The sequence below is a fragment of the Dama dama genome, chromosome 33, assembly GCF_033118175.1.
Source record: "Dama dama isolate Ldn47 chromosome 33, ASM3311817v1, whole genome shotgun sequence".
Classification (NCBI taxonomy): Eukaryota; Metazoa; Chordata; class Mammalia; order Artiodactyla; family Cervidae; genus Dama; species Dama dama.
The window spans coordinates 64,179,744-64,205,714 of record NC_083713.1 but is presented as its reverse complement, the minus strand read 5'-3'; the positions used below and the strand labels follow the sequence as shown (position 1 = coordinate 64,205,714).

Here is a 25,971-nt window from a genome sequence, read left to right as displayed (position 1 = left end):
ACTTAGCGATGTAAATCTACAATGTTCTCTCTCCTGGGGCTTGGTTGGATTTAATATGTCGTGTCAGTCAATGTTCCCTGTGGTGCCTTCAGGGCATGGGATGCTTTGTTTCTTTTTGAATTTATAACAGTGCAATGTTCGGTTAGCCGGTCGAGGGTGTTCACAAAACCCTGGGGTGGGAGCGGGAAAGAGTAAGAGAAATGGAATTTATTTATTGAACACCTACTATGTGCCACGTATTGCTAAGCACTTTAGGTATATTTTATTTCATCTTCAAAATAACCTCAAGAAACACCATTTATTATGTTCGTAGATAAAGAAATTGAATTCAGATGGTTAAGTGGCCTGCTCAAGGTCACAAAAACCAGGCTGAAATTCATACTGCTTCATGTAACCCGTTCCCCAAAGTTGGAAATTGAGGCTCAGGGCATTGATTCAAGCAGGCTGTACCTGTAGATGGCTGAGTCCATAATCTTCCCCCACTGGGCTTCACTGCTGGAGGAAGGTCCCTGGTGCTGAGTGGCCTGGACTGCACCTCTCTGGAGCACGCATTGTCACATCAGTATTTGCATACTTGCCCCTGACCTTGCTAGATTATTATTTGTGGCCGCAAAGTGTCTCCCTTGCTCCCGTTTCCCTTTGGTCTGCGGAACTGAGGGGCTGGTAGAAGTCCTCTCCGACAGGGTTGGGAGTTTGCAGACGGGCCCTGAGAGGCTGGGGCGTTCCGAATTGGCTGAGCGCTCCGCGGGGAGGGCGGGGAGTTCGCCGAACGTCCCTGGCCGGAATCCCTGCCTTTAGAGAGCTGCGAGCTCAGAAGCTAGAGGGAAGTTGGAGGGGTCCGTAAGGGAGGGTAGGAAGAAATTGCAGACAGACCTCCCGCCCTGGTCGGCTGAGCCCGGGAGGAACGTCTCTGCAGTGTCCAGGCCGACTGTGGACGCGCCGTGCGCGGCCCCGCCAGGGCTGAGAGTTTGCAGACTGTCCCTGCCGCGGCCCGCTCAGCGGCGGCCCTGCGGCTCCCGCGGCTGCCGCGGCGGCCCCGGGCGCGATCCAGCCCAGGTAGCCGCTCCGCAGGCTCGGGGCGCCGCGACCCCGTGCCCCGCCGCGCCTTGGGCTCCCCCGGGGACAGCGGCTGGCAGGCACTCCCGGCTGCTGCTACTGCTCAAACAAGGAGGTGAGAGCCAGTGGGTCGGGGCGATCGCGTCGAAGCTCTCCATCTCCGCGGGGAGATGAACGCAGAAGGGACCGCGGAGGGCGCGGGGAGCTGGGCGCGGGGGTGGGGGAAGAGTCTGCACCGTGGGTTGCGCGGCTGGGGTCTTCCGTCCTCCGCTACCCCGCCGCCTGCCTGGGTGCCCTGGTCGGGTTGAGAGACCCGGGAGTGCGGCCGGGGATACGCCTTGAGGCGCCCATCTGCCCGGGGCAACCGCTTCCCAGGGGAGACTGCAGGGTCTCCATGGCCCTGGGGAAGAGGGGGTTGTGGGATTTTCAAGGGACTGTCCGGAGGAGGCTTTGGTTGCGCGGACTGGAGGCGAGCGGCTAGGATGGTAGATGAGCGCTCGGACCGCGGAGGAGCCTGGTGGGGTCACGCTGAGGGTGTGGGCCGGGCTGGGGTCCCGGGGACCTGGGAGCGCAGGGCGGGCTCAGCCGCCGGCCGCTGGGGAGTAAAAGAAGGAAGGCTGGCTCCTGGCCCCTGGGAAAGAGAGATGTGGCGGGCGGGTGCTCTGGTTCAGGGGACCAGGGAAGCCCGGGGGTGCCCCCCCACCCTTAAGGGACCTTCGCGGGCCCCGGATCCCGCCCGCGCGCTCCGGAGGCTGCCTGGCCGGAGAGGCTGCGGGGAGCGCAGAGCCCACACCCGCTCACACAATCCCCGAGAGCATGCTCAGTGCGGCCTTGGGAACTTCCTGCCTAGTCGCGAGCCGCCCGGGCCCCCTCCCGGCCCCCTCCCGGCCCGCGGCTGCCGAACTTGGGGGCGCGGCGCGCGCCAGTGGCCCTTTCGCCTCCCCCCGGTCCCTGCCTCGTCTTTGCCCGGCTCCCGGCGGTGCTCCTGTCGGTCGCCCCTGCGGCTGAGAACGGGGGCGTGAATGTCGCCCCCAGCTTCCCGAGGCCAGGTCCGAGGCCGGGTGGCCAGAGGCATGGCGGTGAGGCCGCCTGATGTAAGGACCCGCTCCGGATGCGCTCGCCGCGCGCGCGGACCAGGCGCGGTGAGCAGACTGGATGGAAGGGGGTGTGTGAGCTCGGGGACGTTCGCGCGCACACACTTGCTGTCACACACAAAGCCGTGGTTTCGTAGCTGCCGCGCGGAAGAGAAAAGAGGTGGCGCTTGCATTGTCCGGCGGCGTTCGGAGCGCCGACGGGGTGCCGGGCGCTTGCGGGCTGTGGTAACCTGGCCATGCAGGGGGTTTTCAGAGATGCCCGAGTCGAGGTCTGGGGCCCGGTACTCCTGTCGCTGACTGCCAGGCCCGGCCCAGGGCGGACGCCTCCGTCTGCACCCGGCCCTGACGGCCCAGTTAGGAACGGCTGGGCACTTTGGGGGCCGTGAAGTTGGGGAGGGGAAGGCTGAGGTTTGTGCGGGGTTCCCCAGGGAATGACAGTACTGCACCTGTAAACAACTCGGATCCGAGTGTTAGAGGTGGAATCTCATTCTAAAGAGGAGCGGGTGGGAAGCCGGTGCGCCCCGCCTCCGTTCATTGTCAGGACCTGAGCGACTCCGTGGGTTTTTATTCCGAGAGACACACCCAGCAACTACCCTCCCCCCCCCCCCCCCGCCTGCACCCCGCCCCCCCCAGTTTAGCTACCTGCATCCTGATCCTTAACTCGGATCAGAAGTTCTTCGATTTTGATTGGAGAAAATCACCAAACTGTTTTTCACGGACGGGTAAACCATCACAGGTGTTTCTTAATAAATGGACTTTTATTCCTCCCTGGACCCCCCGCCCTCCCCCACCCCCCACAGCACAAATTCTTTTTGCCCTTATTGTTCAGGGCTGAGATGGGAAACCCTCAAATCTGGTTAGCTCTGTTAGGATTAGAGCAAAGCTCTGCTTTCTAGAGGACTTTTTAGTTTCTTCAGTTACCACCTCGAAATCCATGTAGTCAACTTGAAGTAGAGAGACCCTGAGAAGAGGTGATGGCAGTGGGAGAAGAGGGTGACTTTTTGCCTCTTTTAGGGACGGTGGGGGGAAAGAGAAGAAGGACGCTGCTCTGCCGGACCCCTGACTGGCAGACCTGGGTTCCTGGATAGAGGTTTGGTCTTTACTTTTTTTCATCGGCTCCTTGGTTCCAGCCCACCTTCTGGAGTCTGGGATACTTGTGACTGGAGCTGCTGGGAAAGGAGGCTGCTGTTTGGGACTTTGCAGGGTTTGCGCCTACACAAGCGGCTGCAGGTTGGTTTGAAGGCGCCTGCAGTGGCAGGCAGGAGGGCTGGGTGGCTCTGCTCAGATCTGCCAGTGGAATCTGTGTTCTAGCAGCTCAAGCATCTCTGAATTGCCTCAGCTGTGCGCGTCTCAAGTGCTTTGTGTTTGGGAGTGTGAATATAGTACTCATTTATATATATTCACACATCCGTACATGCTTTTATAAAGAAGCGTGTACACATGTATGTGCATATGCAGTGTTCTATGGTAGCATCTTGGGGCTGGAAGGGACCTTAGGAGATCACAGGAATTCAAATTTGCTCTCTTCCTGTTCAGTTTTCTCAGTTTACACATAACCAACCAGCCTTTGCCCAGTTGGCCTCCAAAAGCATTGCAGTGCCAGAATCCCCAGTGATCCTAGCCCAGGGAGTGCCTTTGATTCCTCTGCTGTGAAGTGAGCCTCCTAATACTCCTTGTGGCTTTAAGTCGTTGCAGAGACTTAAGGCTCTTAAGTCATTGCAGAGTCACTCTCAGGTTGATTTTGGCAGGGGACAGACAGTGACCACTGTCCCCTGCAGAGCTATCTGGAAACTTGCCGGGAGCATTCATCAGTAAGACCTAGGGAAGTTCTTGTCCTTTTGCACTCTGGTCCTCCAGGCAGGTAGTTGCTCTGCTCCTTCCCTAGAGGCCTCAAGAGCAGAGAGGATTCATTTTTTTCTCCACCTCATTTGCGTCTTGGCCTCCCAGCTGTAGGAGGGGCAGTGTCTGTTGAGGGTGGCGTTCTGCACTGATGTTACCACAGGAGGTCTTGGAAAAGCTGGTGCTGTGGGGGGCATGCTCTCTGGGGGTTTGTTGGGGGGACGTCAAGTTTTGGGGAAGGGTTTTGGTGTCAGGTGAACTGTTAACAGATAGTTTTGGCTGAAGAAAGACGCGTGTGTTTCAGAATCTAGGTACTTTAAGAAAGAGAGAGCTAATACCTTTATATTTGGGAGAGAGTGCCAGGTGAGTGACAGTTGAGAGGCTTATGTGAGAAATAAATTTGGTACTTGCCAGGGCACGTTTTACTAGGCTGCCTTTAAAGTTCATAATTGCTTTGAAGTATAAAGTCACTCTTAATAGCTGGAAGATGGTTAAACTTAAAAAATTTTTTTTTTCTTTAAATCAGAGTATGGTTGATTTACAATGTTATATCAGTTTCTGCCGTATAGCAAAATGACTCAGTCACACACACATGTACATTCTTTTCTATATTCTTTTCCATTATGGTTTGTTCCAGGATATTGAATAGATGGCTAAACTTTAAGATTTCTGTTTGAAATTGAGTTAAGGTCTCCCCAGCCCCATCTTCTTAAAGTTGCCAGTCTAAGCCATGCCCCCGAACAGTCAGCGAGAAAAGTTTGCGCATGGCTGTGACCCAGTGCCAGCTGTGGGTTTTCACTGAGTGTTTGCCAGGCGGCCACTTTGAGCTGGTTGGTGGGTGCTGGTGCTGGGTAGGAAGACGTCCTCCTTCAAAATTATCTTCTCACTTTTAATGCATCTGACCTTCTCTCTCCCTGTGTTAAGGCAAACTAATAGCCCTTGGAAAGTTGCCAAGATGGGTCCCAGGAGCCTTAGTGCTGTAACAATGTTCTCAGCGGGAAGAGTTGGGACTTGATCTGTGTTTGCCCACTTTCTTTGTTTGTGTGTGTGTTCTCAGTCGTGTTGGACTCTGCAACCCCATGGACTGTAGCCCACCATGTTCTTCTATCCACGGGATTTCCTAGGCAAGAACACTGGAGTGGGTTGCCATTTCCTCCTCATTTTTTTCTTTTTCATTACCATAGTTAAGCCTATCCTCCCCTGACTTTGTCGTATCTGGAAAGCTGTACGTGTGCATGAGAAAGGTCATAGGAATCTTTTTTCCTTCAGAATCCCACAGTTCTCTTGTTTGAACACCTAGCCTTCTGGAAACAGGACAGGGGCCTTTCTGTCAGGGCCTTTGTCCAGCCTCAAAAATCTGGACAGGCAGGGGGGTTAAGCTGTTGTGGCTGGGTTTGTGGGGGCAATTCTCCCTTTAAACGGGCACCCCCACTGCCATTCCTGTGCTAATGCTTGCTGGACCTTGGCCCCAGCTGGGGCAGCAACCTGGGATGGCTAAGGAGCATTGATTCCACCTTGTCGCCTATGAACTCAGCAGCCAGATGTACCCAAATACTTCCTTACCTGCAAGAGTTAAGTACTCGTGTTTGCAACTGATTTACTTTGTTTAAAAGTGTCATCACTTCAAGGGCATCCGTAGAAGAATAATAGCCTCACTGATTTTGCATCCCTTTCTCATGGGGAAGGGTGAGGTTGCGGGTAGGTGCTGGTCCTTGAAGTAAGGTGTACTGCCCAGGGACTCCTGCCTAAGCCCCGCCCACTGACCCCGGCGTAAGCCCCGCCCACCCAGTCCTGCTTAAGTTCCGTTCCCTAGTGCTGCGTTCTCAGCCCAGCCGGCTAAGTCCTAGTGTGCTGGTAAGATGCTTTTTTTTTTTTTTTTTTAAAATAATATCCCACATGGAACAGTCTTCCAGCATAACAGTTTTGGATCTCTTTCATGTCTCTGTCCACCCATGAGAGTGTGTTCTGTTGGTGATCAGCAAAGATTGTACAGTTCAGTTCAGTCGCTCAGTTGTATCCGACTCTCTGCGATCCCATGGACTGCAGCACGCCAGGCCTCCCTGTCCATCGCCAGCTCCTGGAGTTTATTCAAACTCATGTCCATCGAGTTGGTGATGCCATCCAACCATTTGATCCTCTGTCGTCCCCTTCTCCTCCTGCCTTCAATCTTTCCCAGTATCAGGGTTTTTTCAAATGAGTCAGTTCTTCCGGTCAGGTGGCCAGAGTATTGGAGTTTCAGCTTCAACATCAGTCCTTCCAATGAATATTCAGGACTGGTTTCCTTTAGGATGGACTGGTTGGATCTCCTTGCATTCCAGGGGACTCTCAAAAGAGTTTTCTCCAACACCACAGTTCAAAAGCATCAATTTTTTGGCACTCAGCTTTCTTTAATAGTCAACTCTCACATCCATACATGACTACTGGAAAAACCATAGCTTTGACTAGTCAGACCTTTGGTGGCAAAGTAATGTCTCTGCTTTTTAATATTCTGTCTAGGTTGGTCATAACTTTTCTTCCAAGAGGTAGGCGTCTTTTAATTTCACGGCTGCAGTCACCATCTGCAGTGATTGTATATCTGGGTAGAAAAATGTCCAGAACAGGTGGGCGAGAAACTTGGAGATGAAAAATGTATCCTCTATACCTGATGTGATTGCAAAGGCTTCATTTGTATCTCATTTACTTCTGGCTACAACACTGAGATGGGTTGTTATTCCCAGTTTATACAGTAGGGAGACTGAGGCACTTGGGAGGTTATGAAAGCTGGCCAAGGTCATGCAAGCAGCTGGCTGAGGAGTTGAACCTGGGTGGTCTAGGTCCAGGGTCCACATTAGCTTAGTTTTAGGCTAGCAAGCTCACCCTGTACTGGCCAGCTCCTTCTTTCCAACAAGGCCAAGAAGAGTCTTCATCACTTGGGTTGGAAGGGACCTCAAGAAGATCCCCCAGAACCCCTTCTCTTTCTAGCTGCAGTCCTGGAGGTGTAGAGGAGCAGAAGGACCTGCTCGAAGTCTCCCTGCTTGATGGCAGTGGTAAAGCTGGACCTTGGTCCCTTAGGAATAACAGCTGATAGCAGATGTGTGCCTGCTTTGTTTGTAGTCATGACGCAGGAGGAGAATGTGATGGTCATTTGACATCTGTCCATCCCCCTCCCAGCACCCTGTGTGCCCACATCCAGTCTCACCCTGCAGTCTGGTGGGGAGCAGGTGCCTGTGGCCCTGTCTTTTGCCCATACCCAAATAGAAGAATCTAAGCAACTTAGGTGCCTTTGTATGAGGTGTTCCTTTGCTTATGTCACTTTTTAAGTTTCACATCTTAGGGATATAGCCTGGGAAAGCTTTTACATTTCATTCTTAAATATTCATTCTCTGTCTCTGGGTCTCTGTCTTAGGGCTCCTGGCTGTGATTTGTTGTTGCTGTCATTGTTTTCGGCTGTGCTGGGTCTTTGTCGCATGTGGGTTTCTCTAGTTGTCCCGTGGCATGTGGGATCTTAGAACCCTGACCAGGGATCGAACACTCGTCCCCTGCATTGGAGGGTGGATTCTTAACCACTGGACCACCAGGGAAGTCCCCTGCTTGGTGTTGATTTCTACCCTCTCGGGGCATGGCGTGGGCCAGGGGTAATCTGACAGAGGAGTCAGGGCTATGCCCCAACATTTCCAATGAAAGGCCTCAAAGGATGTTCCCCCAGTGTCTCTGGGATCCTAGATAGAGCTGAAGTCCTACAAAATATTCCTCTGACCACCAAGATTTTCATGTTTCGTGGAATTTTTCCATTAGGTGTACCATTGAGCGCTGTTTCTCTTCATTTTATTCTTACATTTGACTGGCCTCACATTAGGCACGTCATTGTTCTCACCTGTTCTTGATTCTGAACTTTTGTGGTTAATAAATAGTCCCTAGCTGTTCATGGAGTTTAAAGTCTAGGCCTGGGCAGGGCCCACACAGAGAGTTAAGTTCAGTTAAAAGAAATATGCAAATGAAGAACACATTAATTCAGCCAGTGCGGCTGCTTTGGGCTTTAGTTTTTACATTAGAGACTAAGTGGGGATTGAACAAGCGCCAACGTTCTGTTCAGTCCTCAAGTTGCGTATAATCCTACACATGTGGCAAAGGAAGTATAGAATAAAGAAATAAAATAGCAGTATTGAACAAAAAGAGATCGAGCAGAAGCTCAAGTTGTTTTTGCTTTTGCTGGCAGACTCTTTAGTAGATAGCTGAATTGCTTACCTAAGAAGAACTAGCCCTCTACCATCACTGTCTTTTGGGATATGTCTTTTTGTATGTTTAGAAATAAAAGGCTGTGGTCCTTCTCAGCCTAGAAATAACCTGTTTCCCGTAGTGAAGTAATTTTTCCCCTCTTGGGAAATTGAGATTCAAAGAACAGAAGATGACCAGACTCCCGGAGTTCTCTGGTTCCCTGGCATAGCACCCTCAAGACAGTGGCTAAGTGTTTATACTGTCACAAGCTGGGCCAAAGTCTGTTTATATACTTTCATTATTGCTTCCCTGTGAAATAACCATGTTGAAAGAATAGAGACTTTAACAACAATCTCCTTGAAGCTGCTTCCCTCGCTCCCCACCTTTGGCCATCTGTTATTTTCAACTTTAATTGTTTCATTTACTAGTATTTATTCTAATGAGTTTCCCTGGTAGCTCAGCTGGTAAAGAATCTGTCTGCAGTGCAGGAGACCCTGGTTCGACTCCTGGGTTGGGAAGATCCCCTGGAGAAGGGATAGGCTACACACTCCAGTATTCTTGCCTGGAAAATCTTCATGGACAGAGGAGCCTGGTGGGCTACAGTCCCACCAGAGTGTGCAAAGAGTCGGAGATGACCGAGCAACTAAGCACATTCCAATGAGAAATTTTCTCAATGACCAGTTCTTTCTTTTATGCATCTAGTTTAGAAAAGCACTGTCTATACCTCTTGCTAAGTATAATCTTTCTGCTTTCCTTCTTTTTTTCCCTTAGTACTTGTGTTTGCTATACTTCTCTCACCCCATCTCCTAGAATTTTTCAGAGCCACCAAGATTAGAGACAGCCCTCAGGGGGGACTTGGAGGGGAAGGGGCGCTTTTCTCCATCTCCCTCCCCAGTAATGTTCATCACATGAGGAGTTGTTGTTGTGTAGTCTCTAAGTCGTGTCTAACTCTTTTGTGACCCCATGGACTGAGGAATCCTCGGTCTTAATTGAGATCTTTGCAAGCATAGCTTCCAGCCCCTCTGTCCATCAGAATGGCCTATGTTCCTTAACAGAATTCTCAGCTCCAGTGGCTAAGAATGGTCAGTTTTTCCCTCCTCCCCTTCTATCATGTCTAACTGCTGTGCTTGCTAGATTTAAAGGCAACATTATGTTGGGCTTCCCTGGTGGCTCAGATGGTAAAGAATCTGCCTGCAGTGCAGGAGACCGGAGTTCAATCCCTGGGTTGGGAAGATCCCCTGGAAAAGGAAACAGCAAACCACTCCGGTATTCCTGCCTGGGAAATCCCATGGACAGAGGAGCCTGGTGGGCTACAGTCCACAGGGTCGCAAAGAGTCGGGCACGACTGAGGGACTAACACTTCTTTCATGTGGGTACTTTTTCACTGTACCAGATAAGTACAGGCCAATGTAATTTTCTCGGGCAAATATTATCAACTTTCTTCTCTAGGTCCACCATTCCTTATTTCCTATTCTGATGGGAGCTCCAGAAAGGGAGAGTTCCCGCCACCCCACCCCCCCTCCCCACCGGGTTGGTTAAAAAAATTGCATCTGGCCCCAAGGGTTTCTAAGCAAGGAGCCAAGCTCTCTAGGCATGACTGGAAGCCCCATTGCCTCGCAGAGGGACTGACCCCAGAGTCATGTGATCAGCTGGGCAGCACAGGTGAGCTGCTGCTCGGGCAGGGCCGGCCTCTGTGCAGTTAGCCCGGCTGCCCTTGGGCAGGTCATGTCCCTGCTCTTTGATCTGGTTTCTCCTCTATTACCTGAGGCATCTTTTAGTGTCAGCTGCATCTGTGAGATTCTACTAGTCTGACTTCTTGGCTGAGCCCAGCATACTCATCTGCTGTAGACGGTTTAATCTATCAAGGGTATTCTTTGGTTTTGTTTTTTTTTCCATTTATTTTTACTAGTTGGAGGCTAATTACTTTACAATATTGTAGTGGTTTTTGTCATACATTGACATGAATCAGCCATGGATTTACATGTGTTCCCCATCCCGATCCCCGCTCCCACCTCCCTCTCTACCCGATTCCTCTGGGTCTTCCCAGTGCACCAGGCCCGAGCACTTGTCTCATGCATCCAACCTGGGCTGGTGATCTGTTTCACCATAGATAATATACATGTTTCGATGCTGTTCTCTTGAAACATCCCACCCTCGCCTTCTCCCACAGAGTCCAAAATATTCTTAAGTGTGTTCCTTTTTTTTTTTTGCCCATGCCAGCACCACATGAGGATCTTAGTTCCTTAACTGGGGATTGAACACTTGCTCCCTGCCACGGAAGCAGGAAGTCTTAATCACTGGACTGCCAGGGAAGTTCCAAGTGTGTCCCTAATTTTGAGTTCCTCTTTGGCTGTGGCTTGGAGTTCTGTTTTTTAAATCCATCAGTGGGCTTTGGGTGTACACATTTTTCTCCCTCTCTGTGAGCATTATTTGTGGGCTCATGAAGTCTCATAAATTGTGACTGTGTGTGTGTGTGTGTGTTCATGTCCACACACCACTAGGGCTTGTTACCTTATTGTCATATAATCTACAAACAGAAATGAAAGTGATCAGAGTTGGAACTGCATCTCTGAAACAGCCCTCAGTTAAATGAAACCTTTAGAAAGTTTCTGTGGAAGGATTTTTAAAATATGGTTTTTCTCCTAGTACATGCTTGTCAGTTATAACCAGGATCTTTGGAGATAGTGTGGATAAATAATGATTTTATTGTACTTCCTTGTAGACTGCAATAACGTGTTTTCCCTGATAATGAGTTGCTTATTCTGTCATGCTGCCTTTTCTTTAACCTGCCCTGATAACCAGCATCAGATGCAGCTTTCCTTTTTGGTGCCTTGCCTGATTAGTGTTCTCTGGATTCCATAGTTTCTTCCTCCTGGTTCAGGGGCTCTGAGAGACTTTCCTGTTTCCTCATTGTCAGCCTCTCTATGAAGATGACAAATTACATCATCTTTCTGTTACTGCTGTAACAAATAACGACAGACTTGGAGGCTTAAAGCAACATAAACTATTGATTTATTATGCTGTGGGTCAGAGGTCAACACGGGTCTCACTGGTTAAAACCAAGGCGTGCACCCCACCTGGAAGCTGTAGGGGAGAATCCTTTTCCTTGCCTCATTTAGCTTCTTGCGGCCACTCACATTCACAGGCTCCTGCCTCGTTCCTTCAGCATCAAAACCAGGAGTGTTGGGCTGACTCCTTGTCTCTCTGCCATCAGACTGGGACCACAGCTTGGAAAGATTCCTTGACCTTAAGGATCTATATGATTAGATTGGGTCCACCCGGATAATCCGGGATAATCTCATTTCAAGGTCCTTAACTTCATCACACATCTCCTGTTAGGTAGCATGTTCACAGCCTCCACGGTTTAGCTTGTGAACATCCTTGGGGCCATATTTCTGCCTGTCATAGTCCCCAAAACTCTTTGTAAAGAAGTGACTTTTTAGTTATTATGTAAAGGAACTGTTCTTTTCTGTTAAGAACTTTAAGTCCCAGGAAATTTGCCGATTTCCTTGTTCTCATCTTTTTGAATATACTTAGCTATTCACAAACACACAGTGTCTAAGGTTTGAGTTCTGAGATAACCAGACACTGACCTACACATGTTCTGTGTTCTGGCTCATGTTATGTTATGTTAGTAGTTGCTGTGATGAGGAGACTGAGGTGCAAAGGAGACTTGCCCGGGGTCAGGTAGCCAAAAGTGGCAGAGCCAGGCTGCAAAAGTGGATCTCATTGATTCCAAAGACTGTGTTCTTTTCACTCTGCCTTCCTGCCTTAGGAGTGATAATGGAAAATCAGAATGAGAAATGGTAATGGGAAAACTTAAAATAATGTAAAATCTCTTGTTTCTGCCAAGGTGTTGACAAACAGTAATAATGTCTGCGGCAGAGTGATTGCTGTAATGGCCCCGATTAATGGCCTCCTTCTTTGTGTCCACACTCTTTGCCTTGTAACTTGCTAGTCCCCATCCCTCTCCCCTACTACCGGCCTCATGACTGCTTTGACCCCTGAGGTGTTAGCTAATGCCACATAAACAGAGTTTAAGAGCCCACGCATTTCTGATTGCCTTTTGCACAGCTAGGGTGCTCACTCAGATCCCTGCCACCCCCACGATAGCGTGCCCGGGCTAGTCTAAGGGAGGGACTGGGAGGTCAGGGGAATGAGCCAAATTGTTTCAGCTGAGGCCTTTCTGGACTAGCTGGCTCCCAAGTGAACGACCAGCTGCTCAAAGTCTCCTGAGCTTATCCTGCCAAGATTAGTTAAGCCTGTCCTAGGTCATCAGAACCAGCTAGCTGACCTGTAGAGTTGCAGAAAGCATTGATGATGATTTTAAGCCAAAGAGTTCTGGGGGAAGTATGTTATGCAGCTGTTGCTAACTGATATACAGTTTATATCTGGTGTTTACAAAGCATAAGAAGTGATTTTAATGTCCTTTTGAAGACCATCTTGGACTACTTATAACTAATTCATATTCTTTTTTCAAAAATTTTAATACATTAAAAAATATTTTTAAGATTGTATGTTAGGCTCAAGAACTTGCCCATTATTTCTACTCTTTTTTCTTTGCTTTTTTTTTTCGTCGGGGAGTGGGGGGTGGTGGGCATGAAAGTCTTTAAACTCTTACCAATTTCAGTCAGAAGCAGACTTATGTTTTTCTTTTCAGATTCTTTTTATCGTTTCTAATATGGTGACTTTTGACCCTCAACCTACAGTAAGAAATACATATTTACTAAAAGCTCACACATACAGATGTGTATGTTCCGTTGCTAAGTAGTGTCCTACTCTTTGTGAACTGGACCCATGCACACCAGGCTTCCCTGTCCTTCATCATCTCCTAGAGTTTGCTCAAACTCATGTCCATTGAGTCAGTGATGTCATCCAACCATCTCACCCTCTGCCACCCCCCTTCTTCTATTTATTTCCTTCGGTCTTCCCCAGCATCGGGGTCTTTTACAATTAGTTGGCTCTTCACATCATATGGCCAAAGTATTGGAGCTTCAGCTTCAGCATCAGTCCTTCCAGTGAATATTCAGGACTGATTTCCTTTAGGATTGATTGGTTTGATCTCCTTGCATTCCAGGGGACTCTCAAGAATTTTCTTCAACACTACAGTTGGAAATGTGTAGCAGCAAGAAAAGTTTCCCAAGACAGTACCTACCCTCTGTTGTCATGGCCTCTGATATATTCTCTTATATTTCATTTGTTTAAAAAATGCTGGTCGGGAGTCAGCACAGTGGCCTGCAGCCCATTTTGTAAATAAGGTCTGGTTGGAACACAGCCTCTCCCCTTTGTTCATGGTTTGTTTATGGCTGCTTTCAAACTGCAATGATGGAGTCAAGCAGTTGTGACAGACGTTATCTGCAAAGCCTAAGGTATCACACTTCCGCTCTTGAAGACAAAGTTTTCTGACCTCTGTACTGAATTGGTTTCATAACCCATGGCTGACTTGTGATCCTCCGTTTAGAAGACACACTTTAAGGGACCATTAGCTCTCCCCATAATGCATCTGGAAGTTACACTAAACAAATCCAGCAGATGTGAAAACTAACCCTTTTCCTGTGTCACACGCAAGCTCTCTGGTTTATTCACTTAGATTCAACAATTAAGTTTTTGCTATTAATATTTAATGTTATACTTGATTGACTTATATAGGAAACTTTTAAAGGATTTTGAAAATGTTTCATTATAAGCATGCTCCCCCTCTTTCTAATTTATTTATTTTTTCCCTCTTTCTAATTTAAATGAGGCTTTCTTGTGGAAAGTAGCTGGAGTTAAAATGGACACAAATTCTATTTAAGTGCTAGTTATTTATTCATTAGATTCCAGCAGTGCCTCTTTTTGTGATATAATGGAGTCCATTAGTGGAAGAGGTTGGAAAACAGTCACCTTGGGTTCTTTCAGAACACCTTTGTGGCACCTAGTCCTTACTGTCACATTTCTGAATTAGTATTATTTTTGAGCATAATAAAATTTAGAGACATCAAATCATGGACTTATGGAATTGAAAAGACTTTGGGAAAATATATATTTATTTTTACTGAGACATTTGTTGTTCAGTCGCTCAGTCGTGTCCGACTCTTTGCCACCCCATGGACTGCAGCACATCAGGCCTTCCTGTCTATCACCATCTCTGGGAACTTGCTCAAACTCATGTCCATTGAGTTGGTGATGCCATCCAACCATCTCATTCTCTGCTGTACCCTTCTGCCCCTGCCCCCAATCTTTCCCAGCATCAGGGTCTTTTCCAGTGAGTCAGTTCTTTGCATCAGGTGTCCAAAGTATTGGAACTTCAACTTTAGCATCAGTCCTTCCAATGAATATTCAGGACTGATTTCCTTTAGGATTGACTGGTTTGATCTCCTTGCTGTCCAAGGGACTCTCAAGAGTTTTCTCCAACACCACAGTTCAAAAGCATCTATTCTTCAACACTCAACTCTCACATCCATTCACTACTCCTAGAAGAACCATAGCTTTGACTATATGGACATTTGCTGGCAAAGTAAGGTCTCTGCTTTTTAATATGCTGTCTAAGTTGGTTATATAGCTTTTCTTTCAAGGAGCAAGTTGGTACAGCTCCCAAGTCTAAACCACACCCCTGTTCTCAGATAGCTCATGAATATTTCTCCCACCCTTTCCAAATCCTTTTACCTCCATCTTCCTATATATTTGATGTCTCTGGCCAAATTGGGTTAAGTTGACTTCTGAACTAGGTTCCCGGTTCTCCATTTTTTGGCCATTGAAGCAGCAATGACTTTATTATTGGCTGTGCAAATCTGATAAAAAAAAAAACAAAACAAAAAACAAACCTAGGCTGAGACAAGGGGCCTCTGCCTAGGTTTGGACCCCAGTCCAGGTCTGGTTGGCCAGTTTGATTACCAGGTGATCTTGGATGACAAAACCCATTTGTTACCTGAACCTAGAGACCTAGCTTACACATAAGGAGTATTTTGCATGTTTCAAATAGATGTTGACTTTTCCAGTCCATGAAGAAAGATTGTGGTTTGTTTTACTGGGAAATTTACCATGTTTTACTGGGAAATTTACCATGAGGTGTTTGCTGTTTTGGAAAATCACATGGCATCACCATATCACCTGTGTTAGTCAACATTTGTAGCTCACCTGGTTTTTGACACAAGCATCTAATGACTTCTTAAGCCTTCTAGATTGGTTTTTGTCCAACTAATTGCATATTGAAATGCAGGTTTAGTTTGTTATATTTTCCTTTTAGTCTCATTTATACTACTATTGAAGCAGTAAATACATATGTTTGAAAATGTATTCAGGAAGTTTATCTAAGTATTGATTTCAGGAAGTAAAGAGGGGAAGTTTGCTGTCAGCCTTGAGCTTTGGGGCTTAGAGAGTTTATAACACAGCCCTAGGCCAAGTGATCTGGAAAGTAATTCCCCCCTTCCCATGAGTCAACTGAATTGAATAACTTTGTTTCTCCACTTTTGAAACCATTTATTTTTAATTGGAAGGTAATTGCTTCACAATGTTATGTTGGTTTCTGCCATACAACTAGGGTTAAATAACCCTTAACACAGAGCTGACAGAGAAAAAAAGAAGAGGGGATTTTGGCTCCACCCTGCTTGTTCCTAGAGACTCTCCTTGGTGAAGATCCCCCCCTCCCCTCCCTTACGGGTGGTTGAGGCTGCTGGTGGGTTCAGGTTCTAATGTGGATCTCAGTTATTCTGGAAGAGCCTGAAGGGTAGGGGATGAAATGAGATTATCGCCTGAGTTTTCATGTGAACTACTACAGACCTCTTTGCAAGAGATTCAAGGGGATCTGTGAGCTTGCATGGAAAAATATTACACCTTGATTTTCACACACTTTTGACCAAAATTGAGCAATCCCTTAACTTCTGGATATTGGTCATGACCCACAGTAATATTAGCATTGTTTGCAACTTTGTCACCAATAGAAATTCGATATTTTCGTATCACATTTTAGGTATCTAACAGATAACCTTGAAATGTCATGCTCATTATGACTTAGAAATTACAGTGGTTATTACATGCTGCTAGATAGTGTTATTTAATGTATTAACAAAGAAGCAAATGTGTTGTTATGTTACAATTTTAAAAGTTTCCTCCGATTCTGTATATTTTATGCATTTCAAGGGTTTGAAGGAGTACTACCTCATCAGCCTGTGTAGGTCTGGATGGCACAGAAATTGTGTAGTAGAATTGGGGCATCCTCGAGACACTACAACCCCACACTCTGCCTTGTCTCTGCTTTCACTGGGGAGTTGACTATCTCCTGACTCAGCCTTTCCCCAAGACAGCCAGGTCTGGGTGTGTAGGGCCCTGGACTTATTATTTCCAGTTGGCTTTTTCTTCCTAGACCTGGTCAAAGAACGGTTCTTGGTTTGCCTTTGGCTCATTCTCTTATCAGACACGAGGAGGCAAGATTGTCAGAACAGCCTTTGGGGAAGGCTTGTATTGATCTCTTGAGAGTCCCTTGGACTGCAAGGAGATCCAGTCAGTCCATCCTAAAGGAGATCAGTCCTGGGTGTTCATTGGAAGGACTGATGCTGAAGCTGAAACTCCAATACTTTGGCCATCTCATTTGAAGAGTTGACTCATGGGAAAAGACCCTGATGCTGGGAGGGATTGGGGGCAGGAGGAGAAGGGGATGACAGAGGATGAGATGGCCGGATGGCATCACCAACTCGATGGGCGTGAGTTTGAGTAAACTCCGGGAGCTGGTGATGGACAGGGAGGCCTGGCGTGCTGCAATTCGTGGAGTCGGAAAGAGTCAGACACGACTGAGCGGTTGAACTGAACTGTATTGATCAGTACAAGGTACAAGATGCATTTAAAGTCAAATGTATCAATCATCTGAATCTGGAACAGAAGTGTGATTTCTGGTTGAGCTTTTCAAGTGGAGAAAAACCATAGACACCCTGCAGGAAAATTCCCTGTGTATAGCCTAACTTCTCTTTTCCTCTTTGTGTGCTTCAGAGTTTTAGAATCACAGGACTCTAAGAAGTAGCCCATTGCTCAAGAAATAGATTGCACAATTGGCTGCCTGTGTGTTTTCCTAATTTGTGGGAAAAGGACCATTTCCCAGCAGGTAGGGTTTGGGGTGGAGGTAGACAGCTTCATAAGGGCTGCCCTTTGTCCTGGTGCTACCTTGCTGCCCAGCGAGTCCACCCTAGAGGGTGCCATGCCCCAGCTGTAACTGGATTTCTGGGAGTGGCGTAAGTCTTTTCCAGTTGCTAGAAACTTCTGTGGGGAGGAACCGTCTTGACCTCAGAATATCCTGCTGTTGTTCCTTGATGTCCTCCAGACGCAGTTACTGCTGTGCTGCCATGTACATCATTTTTGTCGCACAGCTTCTATATTTACCGCCTGAAAATTTCCTTTCTAGTTCTTTAGAAGTTGAGCACAAGAGGGATCTTTATGCATGCAATACTAATAATACCTTGAGCAACTGTGTTATGTAATAATGGGAATTGCATTGGTTCATTCTGTGTTTCAGAAAATATTATGATCTAAGATTGGAATCGAATAGTTTCAAATGTCGCGCCTTCATGAGGGTGTGTTACAGCTGGGGCCCAGCACCCTCTAGGGCAGACTCGCTGAGTGCAAGGTAGCATCCAGGATAAAGGGCACCCCTTATGAAGTTGTCAGCCTTCACCCCAAACCCTACTTGCTGGGAAATGGTCCTTGCCCCACAAATTAGGAAAACACCCAGGCAGCCAATTAATTGTGTGACCTATTTCTTGGGCAGTGGACTACTTCTTTGGGTTTAGGTGTTGATCATATCTCTCATTGAGTCAAAACCACTACCTTGAAGTAAGATCAGTCCCATTACAAGATACTGTTCCTGCTCATGTGAACATAGGTGTCTTTAACAAGCTGTCAGTGAAGTGAAAGCATTTTTCTCTCTCTCTCTTTGTAAAAAGGGAACAAACACATGTTTCCTGAACTGATGATGCTATCACAGTTGCAAGTGTAAGATTGTGGGTACTGTTTGGCTTAATTATTAAAATGAGATACCTTGGATTCTTTTATTGAGAAACTATCCTGTCATTGGTTTGGTAAGGCCAGTGTTTTTTGGCTCGAGAAAGCAAGAAATTTACCAAGCTCATTGGCTGAGGAATGCGGCTTTCACTCAGTTAAAAGGATCTCTTATCCCTCCCCTGTTCCTGTTTTGAGCCACAAGCCCTTGGCTTACTTTTCACAGAGGTTTGGTTTGGAAGTAATTTTGATCTTAATCCTGCCTTTGTGGAGAGAGTAAATGAAGTCCTGAAGATCTAGAGAATAGGGGTTAAAATGTCCATAAGTGATTCACCTCCTGGTTAGAGATGGCAGAATTAATTGTGTTGCTGCTGGACACAGATTCCGTTTCCATTTTATAGATCTTATCACAGTGAAAAATGGAAAATGCAGGTCCTGTCTTCAAACTGACAATCTAAAGGTGAAGATCTCACAGCGTAACGCCTTTTCCAGAAGGTGAACCTCTTGAACACGTAACTAGTGTTTCCAGGAATACTGGGCCCTCCTGGGAACCAAGCCTTGAGGACACTGTCTAATTTCATGCTCGTGACAGCCTTGTAAATTAGAATCTTTTGTTTTCATTGAACAAATGTGAAACCAAAGTATGGGAAAGTTAAATGTCCTGTCTTGAGTGATTCCCATAATTATAAGGTGATCATATAATTTATCATCCAAACCTGAGCAGTCTTACTATTTTTTTTTTTTAATTACTTATTTGCTGCACTGGGTCTTAGTTGCTGCACTCAGGATCTTTGATCTTCGTTTCGGCAGGAAGGATCTTTAGTTGAGGCATTTGAACTCTTAGTTGCAGCATGTGGAATCTAATTCCCTGGCCAGGGATCTGACCAGGGCCCCCTTGCATTGGGAGTACAGAGTCTTAGCCACTGGACCACCAGGGAAGTCCTGAAACATGAACACTCTTGAGAGTGAAAGGGGTGCTATTAAATTAATGATGAAGCTAGAATAACAGCCATAAACGGGGACATGTGACCCCCTTACTAATACAGAAGGTACAGATTGGGGGTTTAATTCAGGTCCAATTCCAGAGCCTGTCTGCTCACCTGTATTTAATTAGATGCATTAAATTGGGCTGCTACAAATAAATTGTTAAGGCACATATTGAATAAACTTCTGAAGGTGAGTTCTGCATTGGTTAGAGAGCCAAAGAGAAATTCCTCTTAGGCTAGGTTAAAGTTCCCTTTGGCAAGAAAAAGATCTACTAGAGATCTTCTCTCATATAAAAAGGTAAAAGGGGTTTTGTTGGAAAGGCAGATGGTTTTTCTCTTCTGGAAAAATGGTTTTCCCTTTTGTTGTTGTGGAAAAAAATGGGTCTGCTGTAGCCTTTCCAAGAAAGATAAAGACTCATAAAATTCCATATGTAGGGTAAACATCTTCATAGCCAGTGGTGGTTGCCATAAAGGGTAATATAATGAATTCTCCATGGTAAGGTGTGTAGGTCACTTACTACCCCTGTTTTTAGCACTCTGTGACTGTTACTAACGAGGCAGATCTGTGTGGTATAACCATCACCATGAGATTTTAAGATAAAAGCCCTCACACTTGAAAATATTGCACTCCCAGGATTGGATACCCTGGCTTGTGACGAGCCTCTATGAGCCTCAGACGTGTGTGTGAATGCACCTAGCAGGCGTGCAGGCACAAAGGTAGGTGAAACTCACGGTACTTGAAACTGATGGTACAGCCTGACCACGGAAAGTAATAAAGAACATTACACAGCGCTCCGGGATTTATTTTTTCTCTGTGTCTCACTCTCTTGCCACCTTCCAGGCAAGTTGAGGTGTGAAAGCAAAAGTTTCTTAACAGAACACTTCTGTAAATCCCATGGCCTCTAAAAACATCTGCTGGATTGCTGCTCGTCATCAAGTCAGCAATGCCAGAGAATGGCGTGCCATTCAAAGGCCACTGCTGGGATCCAGGGCAAGCTGGCTCGGTGGGGAAGAGTTATGTGTCTGGCTGGAAAGACGGGATCTGGCTTTCAAATGAGAGCTATTCTTTGGCCTTCATTCCACACCCAGGTCCCTGAGGGATGTGCCTTCTGCAACTTGGAGCATCCAGAAAATACTGACTCCCAGAGCAGGCAAAATGAAACTTTCTGGCGATGGAGGAGAAGCCTTCCCCTAGCTAGTGGGAGCAGGAGAGGAACTGGGGGGCTCGGGGATTGCACCTGCTTGTGATTTGTTTGAGCAGTTCCATGAAGAAGACTGCAATCCTTGGTGTTTTTTGTTTTTTTTTTTCTTTTTTTGAAGGACAAGATTTCCCCTTGGTAATAAGAGAACCATGGGTCACAAGACAGAAAAAGAAAACAGTCTTGGACGAGAGGCGTGAGGGGAAGCAAGGGGATAAAAGAGGTGGCCGCAGCCTTTCTACTGTGGATAATGAGAGCCCGTAGAGGATGCAGGGCAGCTGTGCTGTCTCGGATAACCAGAGTCTTCTTGGAACAGGACAGGAGACTGGGAAGTCAGGAGATCTGGGGCTGGTGTTTCCCTCCCACCAGTTCACTTTCTTCTGCACAAGTGGGCGAGTTGGGTCAAAGGTTACACACATGACTTCCAGCTCTTAGTCTTTGATGCTGAACTATGTTTGCAGGGCTAACCAGAGTGGCCCAGTGAACCTCTTTGTCAGGCATAGGGGCACAAATGTATCACCTGGCCCTACATCTAGGGTGCGGCCCCGTCATAAGTTCCCCTGTTGGCCCATCAGCAAGGAGAACTAACTCTTAGGAAGCTTTTGTTGTATGCAGGCAGGGTTATAGTTACTTTCCATTGAGCTACATCTGTATTAGCTCTTTTAATCCTCCCAACAACGCTATGAGTTAGGCAGACTGCTCTAATTTTTGGGACACTGAGAAATGAAGTAAGTTGTCCCAGGTTTCACAGCTAACCATTGGTGGAGTTAGGATTTGAACTCGGTGGGCCTGGCTCTAGAGCTCACACTGTCCAACTGCTGTGTGTGTGTGGTGGTGGTGGGGGGGTTGTCACATATTGTTTCCAATGCTGGACTGTCAGCTGCCTGAGGGCAGCAACCTCTTCTGTCTTGTTAATTGTTCTAGTCCTAGTGCCTGGCTGAACATAGGCTCTTGAGCCATTGTTGTTAGATGGATGGATAGATGGATGGTTGGATGGATGGATAGATAGATGGATGGTTGAATGGATGATGGATGGATAGATGGATGGTTGGATGGATGAATGGATGATGGTTGGATGGGTGGATGGTTAGATGGATGGAAGGTTGGATAGATGTATGAATGGATGGTCAGATGGCTGACTGGCTAGATGATCGGATGGATGGATGGATGAGATAAACAAGGTCTTCAGGGAGTTTAAGGAGGAAAACAGACTCATAAACACCCAGTGCCAGTCATGGTCAGGCAGGAAGGGTGCTTAGTCCAATCTGGGTTATCAGAGACACCTTCCTTCAGGGGCTGATGCCTGAACTGAGCCTTGAAAGATGAGGAGAATTTGGGAGAATCTGGTGGGAGAGGCATGCCACGCAGAGGAGCCATGTGAACTAACTGTAGCGTTGCCCCAGGTAGCTATGCCTGGAACAGAGATGGTCAGGCAGGGGCTGGTGGAGATGGGGTGAGGTCAGGAGAAGCCTTCCTGGGGAAGGCGTTTGGGCTTGCTCCTGAGAACAGTGGCGACAGAACTCGCAAAAGGGTTTACACAGGGGGGTGACATGGGCAGCTATGGATTTCAGATGGGGGTGTTCTGGCTACAGTGTAAAGAGAAGGAACAAGAACAAGATTGGGCGGGGGAGAAGCTACCGTGGTGGTCTCAGCGAGAGATCTTGGGATGCCGGTGTGGGTGTGTGGGCGGATGTGGCTAGAGGGAGAGGAGGGGAAGGTCACATTTAACTTTGGGTGTGTTTCAAGGGTCCTGGGCTGCTGGTGTGCTATACACGTGCTCCTCCTGGATGAGTGCAAACTAGCTGAGCTGGAGGAGAAGATGGGGTAGATGGTGGTTTGGGCAGTGCCTGCATCAGGTGCTGGTTAAAGCCAGGAGAGTGAATGACATCTTCCCCCAAACAGTGTTACCTTGAAAGAGCCAATCCGTGGAAGCTGAGCCCCAAAGAAGCCCCAGGGCAAAGGCCAGAGAGGCCTGGTCCTGCTGGAACAGAGCAGGGCGGCGCAGGTTTTATTGAACTGATCACCGAGGTGATAGCATTTTTTGAGTCCTTTCAGTGTGCTGGCACATGGACATGCACTGGGGGTGCTTTCTCTCAACTGTTCTTTATGAAACCCCTATGAGGTAAGTGTTATACTGATCCCCATTTTACAGAAGAGAAAAGCAAGGAACAGAGCATTAGTCAGAATTACCCAAGGTCACATGCCTCGCAGGACCCCACCGCCCTGATGAGATGAGGCCCCCCACCCTGGTTTTTTGTATGTGTTTTGTCAGTATGGAAATCTCTGCAGACCTTTGCAAATCCTGAAGCAGAGCTTGAGAAAAGGAGGATGTTGGAACTGTCTTGAGGGCAAGAGGAGGTAAGGTCAAGGTTTGTTTTCTGAAAGAAGGAGCCAGCTCAGAAGGAGATTTTGAAGATAGAGGCAGGAGTCACCCTGGGGACTCAGGACCCATGTATCAGGTGGTGGATGGCAAACACAGAGGAGGAGGAGCAGGAGCTGGCTGGAGGGAAGAAAGCAGGAAGGTCAGAGCTGTTGTCAGAATTGAAGGGGAATCCTAGGGTTCCTTCCATAGGAAATATCCAGAATAGGTGGGGCTTCCCCTGTGGCTCAGTGGTAAAGAATCCACCTGCCAATGCAGGAGATGTGGGTTTGATCCCTGGGTCAGGCAGATCCCCTGAAGGAGGACATGGCAATCCACTGTAGTATTCTTACCTGAAGAATCCCATGGACAGAAGAGCCTGGTGGGCTACAATCCACGTGGTTGCAAAAAGTTGGACCCGACTGAAGTGACCGAGCATGCAAGTATCCAGAGAAGGTAAATCCACAGAGACAAAAAGCAGGTTACTAGTTGCCAGGGGCTGGGGGAGGGGTAGAATGGGGCGAGCTGCTGAATGGGTCCAGGATTTCTTTCTTGGGAGACAGAAATGTTTTGGAACTGGACAGAGGTGCTGGTTGCACAGTATTGTGAATGTAACTAAATGTCACTGAGTTGAAAAATTTTAATGGTTAATTCAAAGTTATGTAAATTTTATCTCAATTTAAAAAAAAATTGGAAGGGGGCAAGTGGGAAGGATGCAAAGTAGGTCACATCCGGTGACCAGAATTCTCTGGCCCCTGCTTGCTCCCTGTTATGTAACAGCTTTATTGTCAGCATCTCCCAACAGCTGATGGCAATTTGTTTACTAGAAAGTAAAGAGAGGGCTGTGAGATTCCATCCTGTCTAGTACGGGAGCAGCGCCCGGCACACGGTGGTGCTTGGTAGATGTTGGAATGGATGAAAGAATGGTGGCCTGGATGGATGGGGTGGAAGGTCAGATGGGCTCCTGGATGTAGAGTGCGGAAGGGGCTGCTGGTTTGGAATCTTTGGCTGAGGATAACTGGAAATGGAGCTGAGGATAAAAGCCTGGGTTCCTGATGGTAAAAGGTGGCCTACAGGAGATGAGGGCATGAAGGCATCTGAAACAAATGCTTTTCCTGGTAGTGCTGAGTGCAGAGGAGCAGGCAGCCCATGAGGCTGAGTTTGCTGCTACAAGGGGCGGGGTGATTACAATGGAAAGACCAGGATTTGGGGGAAGAGAGGGCATTGGTGGTAATAGTTCAGGGAGGTAAGGAATTCTGGAGGGGTCAGCTCTGGACATGGAGAAAATGGAAGCAAATGATCCCCAAACTCTGAGGCATGGAGAGCAGGTCATTGGTGTTGGGAGTGGAGACCTAGACAGCTGACCTGAACTAGAGGTCAGGGTGTGGCTCAGATGGAGTGAAGGTGACAGCCATTGACGGCCTCCAAATGGTCACAGTATTGCTGGGGCAGTCATTTCCCAAATTTGGTATTCGGGATAACCAATTAGGATATGGGAAGAAAAGATGAAAACTTTAACTTGTATTTTTTAAAAATTTTATTTATTTTAATTGGAGGCTAATTACTTTACAATATTGTAGTGGTTTTTGCCATGCATTGACATGAATCAGCCATGGGTGTACATGTGTTCCCCATCCTGAACTCCCCTCCCACCTCCCTCCCCATCCCATCCCTCTGGGTCATCCCAGTGCACCAGCCCCGAGCACCCCATCTCATGCATTGAACCTGGACTGGCAATCTGTTTCACATATGGTAATATACATGTTTCAATGCTATTCTCTCAAATCATCCCACCCTCGCCTTCTCCCACAGAGTCCAAAAGACTGTTCTATACATCTGTGTCTCTTTTGCTGTCTTTTGCCAGAGAATTCTGGTCACCGGATGCTGACATATAGGGTCATTGTTACCATCTTTCTAAATTCCATATATATGCATTAGTATACTATATTGGTGTTTTTCTTTCTGGCTTACTTCACTCTGTATAATGGCTCCAGTTTCATCCACCTCATTAGAACTGATTCAAATGTATTCTTTTTAATGGCTGAGTAATGTTCCATTGTGTATATGTACCACAGCTTTCTTATCTGTTTGTCTGCTGATGGACATCTAGGTTGCTTCCATGTCCTGGCTGTTATAAACAGTGCTGCGATGAACATTGGGGTACATGTATCTCTTTCAATTCTGGTTTCCTCGGTGTGTATGCCCAGCAGTGGGATAGCTGGGTCATATGGCAGTTCTATTTCCAGTTTTTTAGGGAATCTCCACACTGTTCTCCATAGTGGCTATACTAGTTTGCATTCCCACCAACAGTAAGAGGGTTCCCTTTTCTCCACACCCTCTCCAGCGTTTGTATACTTTCAGATTGCAGCCATTCTGACGGAGTGAGATGGTATCTCATTGTGGTTTTGATTTGCATTTCTCTGATAATGAGTGATGTTGAGCATCTTTTCATGTGTTTGTTAGCCATCTGTATGTCTTCTTTGGAGAAATGTCTGTTTCGTTCTTTGGCCTATTTTTTGATTGGGTCATTTATTTTTCTGAAATTGAGCTGCAGGATGTATTTTGAAATTGAGCTGCTTGTATATTTTTGAGATTAATTCTTTGTCTGTTGCTTCGTTTGCTATTATTTTCTCCCATTTTGAAGGCTGTCTTTTCACCTTGCTTATAGTTTCCTTCATTGTGCAAAAGCTTTTAAGTTTAATTAGGTCCCATTTGTTTATTTTTGCTTTTATTTCCATTACTCTGGGAGGTGGGTCATAGAGGATCCTGCTATGATTTATGTCAGAGAGTGTTTTGCCTATGTTTTCCCCTAGGAGTTTTATAGTTTCTGGCCTTACGTTTAGATCTTTAATCCATTGTGGGTTTATTTTTGTGTGTGGTGTTATAAAGTGTTCTAGTTTCATTCTTTTACAAGTGGTTGACCAGTTTTCCCAGCACCATTTGTTAAAGAGATTGTCTTTTCTCCGTTGTATGTTCTTGCCTCCTTTGTCAAAGATAAGGTGTTCATAGGTGCATGGATTTAACTCTGGGCTTTCTCTTTTGTTCCATTGATCTATATTTCTATCTTTGTGCCAGTACCATACTGTCTTGATGACTATAGCTTTGTAGTATGGCCTGAAGTCAGGCAGGTTGATTCCTCCAGTTCCATTCTTCTTTCTCAAGATTGCTTTGGCTATTTGAGGTTTTTTGTATTTCCATACAAATTGTGAGATTATTTGTTCTAGTTCTGTAAAAAATACCGTTGGTAGCTTGATAGGGATTGCATTCAATCTATAAGATTG

General features: G+C 46.9%; 1 protein-coding gene across 7 annotated transcripts in view; it reads left to right on the top strand.

Moving 5' to 3' along the window:
• Window positions 1-1,027: 1,027 nt before the first annotated feature.
• MGAT5 (alpha-1,6-mannosylglycoprotein 6-beta-N-acetylglucosaminyltransferase) overlaps window positions 1,028-25,971 on the top strand; it is a 389,158-nt gene continuing 364,214 nt past the window's right edge. For 5 of the 7 annotated variants that reach the window (XM_061135082.1, XM_061135078.1, XM_061135080.1 and 2 more), the window contains exon 1: window positions 1,030-1,171. The gene's annotated coding sequence lies outside the window, so the exon portion shown is untranslated. Of the gene's footprint in view, window positions 1,172-25,971 lie in introns of all 7 variants that reach the window. The other 2 variants (XM_061135085.1, XM_061135083.1) reach the window with 2 other exon arrangements.